Here is a 10,724-nt window from a genome sequence, read left to right on the forward strand (position 1 = left end):
TTGGAAATCAAACAGATAGTAGAACTGGTCGATAAAAAGATAGAAAAAGTCCAGCTAGGATTTAGGGACCTGAATGATAATGCAAAACGCTCAAACATACGTATTATACGCATTCCAAAAGGAGAAGAGAAGGGAAAGGGGTCAGAAGGAGTGTTGCAGGAAATAATGGCTGAAAACTTCCCAAATCTACTGAAAGAGACAGATGTACATATCCAAGAAGCACGGCGCACTCCACTGGTCATAAACCCCAACAGGCCAACCCCAACATATACTTGTCAAATTATCCAATGCTCAAGACAAAGAGAAAATTCTAAAAGCAGCAAGAGAAAAGAAAAACATCACATACAAGGGAAGCTCCATAAGATTAAGTGCTGATTTCTCATCTGAAACCATGGAGGCAAGAAGGCAGTGGTATGATATAGTCAAGGTACTGAAGGAAAAAAATTTCCAAACAAGAATACTCTATCCAGCTAAACTAGCATTCAAAAATGATGGAGAATTCAAAATATCCGCAGATAAACATAAACTGAAAGAGTATACCAACAAGAAACCTTCCCTTCAAGAAATTCTAAAGGGAGTTCTGCAGGAAGAAAGGAAAAAACAGGACAGGCAGAGCTGGAGGAGAGTGTAAGAGCTACAAAAAAGACATAAATAGAAGGGAAAAAAATACAAACAAAATATGACAAACACAATTCCAATCAAAATATGGCTAACACAAATAATCCTTGAAAGTAATAACACTGAATATCAACGGATTAAACTCACCTATCAAAAGATTCAGACTGGGACAATGGATAAGGAAATATGACCCATCTATATGCTGTCTACAAGAGACACATCTTAGACCCAGAGACTCATGGAGGTTGAAAGTGAATGGCTTGAAAACAATCATACCAGCAAACAATAACCAAAAAAAGGCAGGAGTAGCTATATTAATATCAGACAAAATAGACTTTAAATGTGAAAAAATTGTGAGAAACAAAGAAGGATACTACATTTTAGTGAAAGGGACAATCTGTCAAGAAGATCGAACAATCATAAATATTTATGCTCCTAACAAAGGTGCCTCTAAATACGTGAGGCAAACGCTGGAAAAACTAAGTGAAAGAATAGATACATCTACAATTATAGTGGGGGATTTTAATACACTACTATCAACTCTGGACAGAACATCTCAAAAGAGAATCACTAAAGAAACAAAACATTTGAACAGTATATTAGAGGAGCTGGATCTAATAGACATATATCGATCATTATACCCAAACACAGCAGGATATACATTTTTCTCAAGCACACAGGGATCATTATCCAAGATAGGCCATATGCTAGGCCACAAAGAAAGGCTTAATGAATTCAGAAAGATCGAAATCATACAAAACAATATCTCTGACCACAGTGGAGTGAAGCTGGAAATTTGCAAGGGACAGAGGCCCAGATTTCACACCAAATTTCACAGATTTGGAAATTACACAGGACACTCTTAGAAAAACAGTGGGTCAAAGAGGAATTCTCAAAAGAAATCAATGACTACCTTGAAACAAATGATAATGATAACACAACATACCAAAATAATGGGATGCAGCAAAAGTAGTACTGAGAGGGAAATTTATAGCCATAAATTCATACATCAAAAAAGAAGAAAGAGTAAAAATTGAAGAACTAACTGCACTTTTGAAGGAATTAGGAAAACAACAACAAAGTAACCCAACAGGAAGAAGAGGAAGGAGATAACAAAGATAAGAGCAGAACTAAATGAAATAGAAAATAAGAAAGCACTTGAAAAGATAAGACCAAGAGCTGGTTTTTTGAGAAGATCAACAAAATTGACAAACCTTTAGTGAGACTAACAAAGAAAAAAAGTGAGAAGATGCAAATACACAAAATAAGAAATGAGAAAGGTGATATCACCACTGACCCCACAGAAATAAAGACTATGATAAGAGGATACTTTGAAAAACTATATTTCAACAAAAATGACAATTTAGAGGAAATGGACAAATTCCTAGAAACACATAAGCAGCCCATATTGACAAAAGAAGAAATTGGTGATCTTAACAAATCAATTACAAGTAAAGAGATAGAATCAGTCATTAAAAATCTCCCAACTAAGAAGAGCCCAGGGCCAGATGGCTTCACAGGTGAATTCTACAAAACATTCCGGAAGGAACTAACACCAATCCTGCTGAAACTCTTCCAAAAAATTGAAACAGAAGGAAAATTGCCGAACTCCTTCTATCATGCCAATATTACCCTAGTACCAAAGCCAAACAAAGACATCACAAGAAAGGAAAATTACAGACCAATTTCTCTAATGAACCTAAACACAAAAATACTTAACAAAATACTTGCTAATCGTATTCAACAACACATTAAACAAATTATACACCACGACCAAGTGGGATTTATTCGAGGTATGCAAGGATGGTTCAACATAAGAAAATCAATCAATGTAAAACACCATATAAACAGATTGAAGGAAAAAAATCACATGATTATATTTATAGATGCAGAAAAAGCATTTGACAAAATACAGCACCCTTTCTTCATAAAAACACTCTAAAAGATCGGAATACAAGGAAACGTTTTGAACGTGATAAAAAGTGTATAAGAAAAACCTACAGCCAACATTGTTGACAATGGAGAAATCTTAAAATCTTTCCTCTAAAGTCAGGAACAAGACAAGGATGCCCATTGTCTCCACTTCTATTTATCATTGTCTTAGAAGTACTTGCTTGAGCACTGAGGCAAGAACCAGATATAAAAGGCATTCAAATTGGAAAGGAAGAAGTCAAAATTTCATTATTTACAGATGACATGATCCTATACATAGAAAACCTTGAGAGATATACAACAAAGCTTCTAGAACTCATAAATGAGTTTAGTAAAGTCGCAGGTTATAAGATCAATGGGCAAAAATCAGTAGCATTTCTGTACACCAATAATGAGCAAGATCAGGAGGAAATCAAGAAACAAATACCATTCACAATAGTAAATAAAAAAAATCAAATACTTAGGAATAAATTTAACTAAAGAGGTAAAAAACTAATACACCGAGAACTATACAAGACTGTTCAAGGAAATCAAAGAAGACCTAAATAAATGGAAGTATATTCCTTGTTCATGGATAGGAAGACTGAATATTATTAACATGTCTATCCTACTAAAACTGATCTACACATTCAATGCAATCCCAATAAAAATCAACACAGCCTTCTTTAAGGAACTAGAAAAACTAACTATGAAATTTATTTGGAAAGGAAAGAGGCCCCGAATAGCCAAAGACATATTGAAAAAGAAAAACGAAATAGGAGGAATCACACTTCCTGACTTCAAAACATACTACAAAGCTACAGTAGTGAAAACAGCATGATATTGGCATAAGGAGAGACACACAGACCAATGGAATCGAATTGAAAGTTCTGATATAGAACCTCACATATATAGCCATATAATATTCGATAAAGCCACCAAACCCTCTCAACTGGGAGAGAATGGCCTATTCAACAAATGGTGCCTGGAGAACTGGATAGCCATATGTAGAAGAATGAAAGAGGATTACCATCTCACACCTTATACAAAGATCAACTCAAGATGGATCAAAGACCTAAATATAAGAGCCAAGACCATAAAGACCTTGGAAAGCAGTGTAGGGAAACATCTACAGGACCTTGTAATAGGAAATGGCTTCATGAATATCACACCAAAAGCACGAGCAGCAAAAGAACAAATAGATAAATGGGACTTCCTCAAAATTAAAGCCTTCTGCACCTCAAAGGAGTTTGTCAAGAAAGTAAAAAGGGAACCCACACAATGGGAGAAAATATTTGGCAACCATATATCTGATAAGAGACTTATAACTTGCATATATAAAGAACTCCTATATCTTGAAAACAAAAAGATAAACAACCCATTTTAAAAATGGGAAAAAGATTTAAACAGACACTTCTCCAAAGAAGAAATACAAATGGCTAAAAAGCACATGAAAAAATATTCCAAATCTCTAGCTATCAGGGAAATGCAAATCAAAACTACAATGAGATACCATCTGACTCCCATAAGATTGGCAGCTATGAAAAAAACAGAAGAATACAAATGCTGGAGAGGATGTGAAGAAAGGGGAACACTCATCCACTGCTGGTGGGAATGCAGAAGGATCCAACCATTCTGGAGGACAGTTTGGTGGTTTCTCAGAAAACTAACCATAGATTTGCCATATGACCCAGCAATACCACTGCTGGGTATATACCCAGCAGAACTGAAAACAAGGACACAAAATGATATATGCACATCAATGTTCATAGCCGCATTGTTCACTATCGTCAAAAGTTGGAATCAATCCAAATGCCCATTAACAGACGAGTGGATCAATAAAATGTGGTATATACACACAATGGAATACCACTCGGGTGTAAGAACAAATACACTACAGACACACATGATAACATGGATGAATCTTGAGAACCTTATGTTGAGTGAAGCAATCCAGGCATTGAAGGACAAATACTACATGACCTCAATGATATGAAATAAGCAAGCTGCCTCAGAGAGCTAGAGACTGGACAATAGGCTTACAGGAAATCGGGGGGTGGAGGAAGGATGTGAGCCGACGTCTGCAGGGGTGGAATCTATGATGAGCTGGCGGTAAGTATGAGCACAAAGAAGAGATAAAATGGGGGCAAGGGGTTGCCTTCGGGTGGGGCTTTGCGGGTTTGAGGGGGGCTGGGGATGGGCAAAGGGGTAATATTGCCCAAAAACTTGGGGGGGGAGGGGCAACATACGAACATAGGAGAGTGTAAGGTGTTGGTTGAGAGTAAAATGCTGAGAAAATCGTATCAAAATATAATTAGGAGGGTTACCTGTTTAGGATGCTCAGAGGGGATGGTCTGACATGGGACGGACTCCTGGGGAATATCTGAAGGCTCATTTTGCCTGGGTGGGTTGTACCATTGGGTAGAGACCCAGGAAGTGAGAGTTGGGGTAGACCCACATCCTGGGGAGGACTAATGCCATCAAATAGAGAGAACTGTATTTCTCGAGAGAAAGGGTGGCCTCCAGGGCATTAGGGCAGTTGAGCAAGTCAGGCCCTGAACACTGCTGCAAGTATCTCTGGAAGTGGCTCCTCGGGAAATGGAGATTGGCTGTTGCTGTGGGTCCCAAGGGTAGGGGAAAATGGATGTGGAATGGATGGAACCAAGGTAAATGTGGGGGCAAGAGAGGAGTTTCGCGAGAGTACATGAGGATGAATATAAAACATGTACTATTACACCAAAAACATATAGGGGATGACAGACTAATAATGTAAACCATAATGTAAAACATAGGATAACTAAAAAATTTAGAAAACTGTATATCCTAAAGTATGGACTACATTGTAAACACAGATGTCACCTTGTTTGAAAGCTATTGTTTTGGAGTCTGTACATCAGTTTCAGGAAATATGATATGAATAAGTTAAAAGATTATTGCTGTGGAAGGGAAAAGGTTTTATGGTGGATGTGTGGGAGTACTGTATATTGTATATATGAATTACTGTGATCTAAGACTCTTGTGAAGAGAAGCTCAATAATTAGGAAAAAAGAAAAGAAAAAGATAGGATGTAGAAATTTTTCCAAATCAATATGTACTCTAGATCTAACCTTTAAACTCATCGCTATATTCCATTTTACTAGTAAGGGAAACTGACATTATATTGGGATTCACTTAACAGGAAGTTTTGGGTCACAGAGTGGTTCAACAATGGCGGCAGAGGAATACTGGTATGGGATGTTATTGACAGGCTATATATGGTTGACAGGGAGTTATACAGGGCATATGTCCAGGGTGCATGGTAATGTTTAGATATACTCATAGTGGAAACAATTAAAAACAACAACTGGGGGGGTACTGGGTTCCTGGCTGGGGGGGCTCTGTCATGGTCCCTAGGGGAGCAGCGGTAGTCCCCCAGGTGCAACGGTAAGAACCAGGAAGGAATGAGGGTCCAACAGTGGGCTCCTGATACTAATGGTTATGCTTGTGAGCCTATACACCTGCAATAAGAACAAGGCCTAGAGCAGCATTGTGCCTGGGAGTTTCCTCCTGACAGCCTTCATGTTTCTCAAATGTGGCCACTCTCAAAGCCAAACTCAGCATGTAGATGCAGTGCATTCCCCCCAGCGTGGGACATGACACCCAGGGATGAGCCTCCCTGGCACCGAGGGATCACTACCAAATACCAGCTGAAGATGAACTAGAAAATGACCTTGAATTAAAGGTTCAATGCGGATCAGTAGAATATCCCTGTCTACATATAATAACATGACTTCAAAATGCTGTTTGACCTAATGTAAGGGGAAAATGGAAAGGAGAAATGAGTTTATATGGCTACGAGTCTCTAAAAAAGAGTCTGGAGGTTGTCAGAAGGATTGCCCTTATGCACAACTGAGCTGAGTCTAAGAGACAGATAAAGTAGATACAACCCCAGTTATTGGTTCTTTTGGGGGATAAAGAGACCCATGGGTTCTAGGGTCATGGCAGATGGGGTTCACTGCCATATCAGATGGCCCTTCTTTGGAGCTGGTGTTTCTGTGTGATGGAACTGGACTCAGATGGGATCTCTTTTCACAAGACTCTCATGCTACTTGACTGGAATTGTAGTTGGTGCTGGGGTTTAAGATATATTTAGGGGATTTGAATCTCTTGACTGACAATATGATAGCCAGGCCCTGAGCCTCAATAGACTTCAGCTCCTATACTCTGATTTATTGGACTTACCCCACTCAGCTAACATGGAGTTGAAGAAGGTCAACCACCACACCATGGAGCCTAGAGTGCCTACAACTGAAAGCAGGAGGAGTGCATCCAGTATCCATGTGGAATCTAAGCCCCCACTTGACACAGATGTGCAATGGACACAAACAATCCAATGTCCACAGAGAAAATGTGGCATTGGTGTGGGAAGGGTGATCATGGTGGCTGCTGGGTGTGTGGAATGGGAGGAAGAGATGAGATGGGGAGGCGTTTTCAGGACGTGGAGTTGTCCTTGGTGGTGCTTCATGGACAACTACGGGACATTGTAGATCCTCCCAGGGCCCACTGGATGGAACGTGGGAGAGTGTGGGCTATGATGTGGACCATTGACTATGGGGTGCAGCGATGCCCAGAGATGTACTTACCAGGTGCAATGGATGTGTCATGATGATGGGAGAGAGTATTGCTGTGCGGGGAGTGGGGGGTGGGGGCAGTGGGATTGAATGGGACCTCATATTTTTTGAATGTAATATTTTTTAAAAAAATGAATTAAAAAAATTAAATTAAATTAAAATTAAAATGAAATCAATGTAATTCGATTCAATCCTGCAAGCCTAGATTACCCACCTCATTCACTGTACATGCATCTCGATTATCCCTTTACTATAGAGAGGGATGCATTCTGTATCAGAACTAAATTGTATTTGTGTAAATACCTTTGGGCTGAATGAAGTGGAGTGCTAAATGTTGAGTGGTGGTACTGGACTTGAGGATACAGTGAAAGAGAAAAACTGTAAAATTTTCTTTATTTAAAAAAGCAATAAACTTTCAGAAGATTTCTATCTCCTTTTAAAGAATGCAAACATTCATATATGCTAGAAAAGCAGAGAAGTGATACAAAAGAAGCTAACTCAAGAAAAGGATGTAAAGGAAAAACTTATATGTGAATTCGTTATTTGGGGCTAAGCAGTGACAGCTTCGATCATAATTTCCACCTTTTTTCACTAAAAACCATACAAGATGACAAGGAGGAGGACTAAAAAATGAGAAATTTATAATTTCAATGAAACATGAAGACAGAGATACCCCAAAACTCTAAAAACCTCCTCAATAAAGGGAAGAAAATAGGCCAAATGAACATAATCATTGTGGGAAGCCACAGCCATGGACCAAAGTGCATAAGTACAACAGAAAATGGTGGAAAATTGCCCGAATCCACAAAACTCAGCTAATAATCATGCCTAGAGAGAGGGCCTTTCCCCAAGCACTTATTGCTGTAGTAACAATACAAGATGTAAGCACAAGAGAAGGTACCTAGAAAAGATGTGAAATTGTAAAGGAAACCAAAGCAGTGGCTATTAAAGTAGCCTCCATCACTCAGGAGAGGGAGTCCTTGAGCTGAAAATCTGGGCAAGTTTCCTTAATTCTTCCCTTTCCTACCACAACCAGCCAAAGTATATTTTTGCTAAATCTCTGGTCTAGGAAATATAAAATAATTCAAATATGAATAATAACTAATGAGTAAATTGCTACACCTATACAGAAATATCACAAGAAAAAAAGCCCTGGAAATTCAAGCTTCCCATCTGAAGAGAAGATACTAGAAAGAAACAATGATAGAGAGCAATTCTATCATGATATGCTATGCATGTCAAAGGCATTATCAAGAAAGTGAAAATACAACCTACAGAATAGAGTAAAATAGTTAGAAACCATGTGTCTAATAAGAGTTTAATATCTGGAATATATGCAGAACTCCTACAACTCAACAAGAAAAAGACAAACAACACAATAACAAAATGGGCAAAGAACTTGATAGGCATTTCTCCAAAGATAAACAAATGGCAAATAAGCATGAAAATATTGCAACATCATTAGCCATTAGGTAAATGCAAATTAAATCCATATTAAGGGGAAGTGGACTTGACCCAATGGATAGGGCATCCGCCTACCACATGGGAGGTCTGCGGTTCAAACCTTGGGCCTCCTTGACCCGTGTGCAGCTGTCCCATGCACAGAGCTGATGCGCTCAAGGAGTGCCCTGCCACACAGGGGTGTCCCCCGTGTAGGGGAGCCCTCTGCGCAAGGAGTGCACCCCTTAAGGATAGCCGCCCAGCACAAAAGAAAGTGCAGCCTGCCCAAGAATGGCGCCGCACACATGGAGAGCTGATGCAACAAGATGACATAACAAAAAGAAACAGATTCCCGGTGCCACTGATAAGCATAGAAGCGGTCACAGAAGAACACACAGCAAATAGACACAGAGAGCAGACAACTGGGGGGGAGGGAGGAGAAATAAATTTTAAAAATTAAAATTAAAAAAGTTTTTAAAGAACCCATATTGAGCTACCACTTCATACTCACTAGAATGGCTACTTAAAAAACACACACATACAATAAATAAGTATTGTTAAAGATACAGAAAAACAGGAACCCTTGTGCACTGCTGTTAATATAAAATGGTGCAGGCTTTTTGGAAAACAGTTTGGTGGTTCCTCAGAAAATTAAGTATAGAATTACCATATGACCCAGCAATCCCTCTTCTAGATATATACTCCAAAGAATTAAAAGCAGGGATTTGGACAGATATCTGTTCACCAATGTTCATAATAGCATTATCCACAATATCCAAAAGGTGGGAGCAATCCAAGAGTCCATGAAGGGGCAAATAGGTAAACACCTGTGGTCTATCTATACAGTGGAATATTATTCAGCTGTAAAAAGTAATGAAGTTCTAGTACATGCTACAACATGGATAACCCTTAAAGACATGCTGAGGGAAATAAAGCAGACAAAAGAAGACAAATATTGTGATGATCTTACTTATATGAAATAAACATACTATGGAAATTCATAGAGAAGAAAGTAAATTACACGGTACCAGGGATAGGGATGGGGGTGGGGATTGGGAGTTAATATTTAATGGGTACAGAGATTCTGTGTGCAGTAAAGGGAAATTTTGGAAATGGATGGTGGTGATGGTGGCACATTAAAAATGTAGTTAACACCACTGAATTGTATACTTGAAAGTGGTTAAGGCGGCAGACTTGGCCCAGTGGTTAGGGTGTCCGTCTACCATATGGGAGGTCTGCGGTTCAAACCCTGGGTCTCCTTAACCCATGTGGAGCTGGCCCATGTGCAGTGCTGATGCATGCAAGGAGTGCTGTGCCACGCAGGGGTGTCCCCCGCATAGGGAAGCCCCGCGTGGAAGGAGTGCGCCCCATAAGGATAGCCACCCAGCGCGGAAGAAAGTGCAGCCTGCCCAGGAATGGTGCCGCACACATGGAGAGTTGACACCACAAAATGATGCAACAACAACAAAAAAAAGCAGCACAGATTCTCTTGCTGCTGACAACAACAGAGGAGAGCTGACAACACAAGATGATGCAACAACAACAAAAAAGAAGCACAGATTCTTGTGCCGCTGACAACAACAGAAGCAGACCAAAGAAGAGGCAGCAAATAGACACAGAGAACAGACAATTGGGGTGGGGGGGTGGAGGGGAAAGGGGGATAGAGAGAGGGAAAGAGAGGGAGAGGGAGGGAGAGGGAGAGGGAAAGAGAGGGAGAGGGAGCGTGAGTGAGAGAGAGAGAGAGAGGTTAAAATAGGAAATGTTATGTTGTATATATGTTACCACAATGTAAAAAATAATTAAACACATACATGTTGTATACTTTAAAAGGATGAATGGTGTGGTATATGAATTCCACCTCATTAAAGCTGTTTTAAAAAATCAGCATTGGGAAGTGGATGTGGCTCAAGCCATTGAGCTACTATCTAACACATGGGAGGTCCATGGTTCAGTTCCCAGTGCCTTCTAAAGAAACAAGGAAGACCAACTGACACAGCAAGTGCAAACAACAAGGGGGTGAGGAGAAATAAATAAATAAAATAAATCTTTGAAATAAAAGCAGCATACAGTGCAGGTAATATTAACATGAATACTACAGAAAAGATAACTTGTTTTATAGAGTACAAGATTAAGATTCACTCTAAA

Source organism: Dasypus novemcinctus, chromosome 21 (genome assembly GCF_030445035.2).
Source record: "Dasypus novemcinctus isolate mDasNov1 chromosome 21, mDasNov1.1.hap2, whole genome shotgun sequence".
NCBI lineage: Eukaryota > Metazoa > Chordata > Mammalia > Cingulata > Dasypodidae > Dasypus > Dasypus novemcinctus.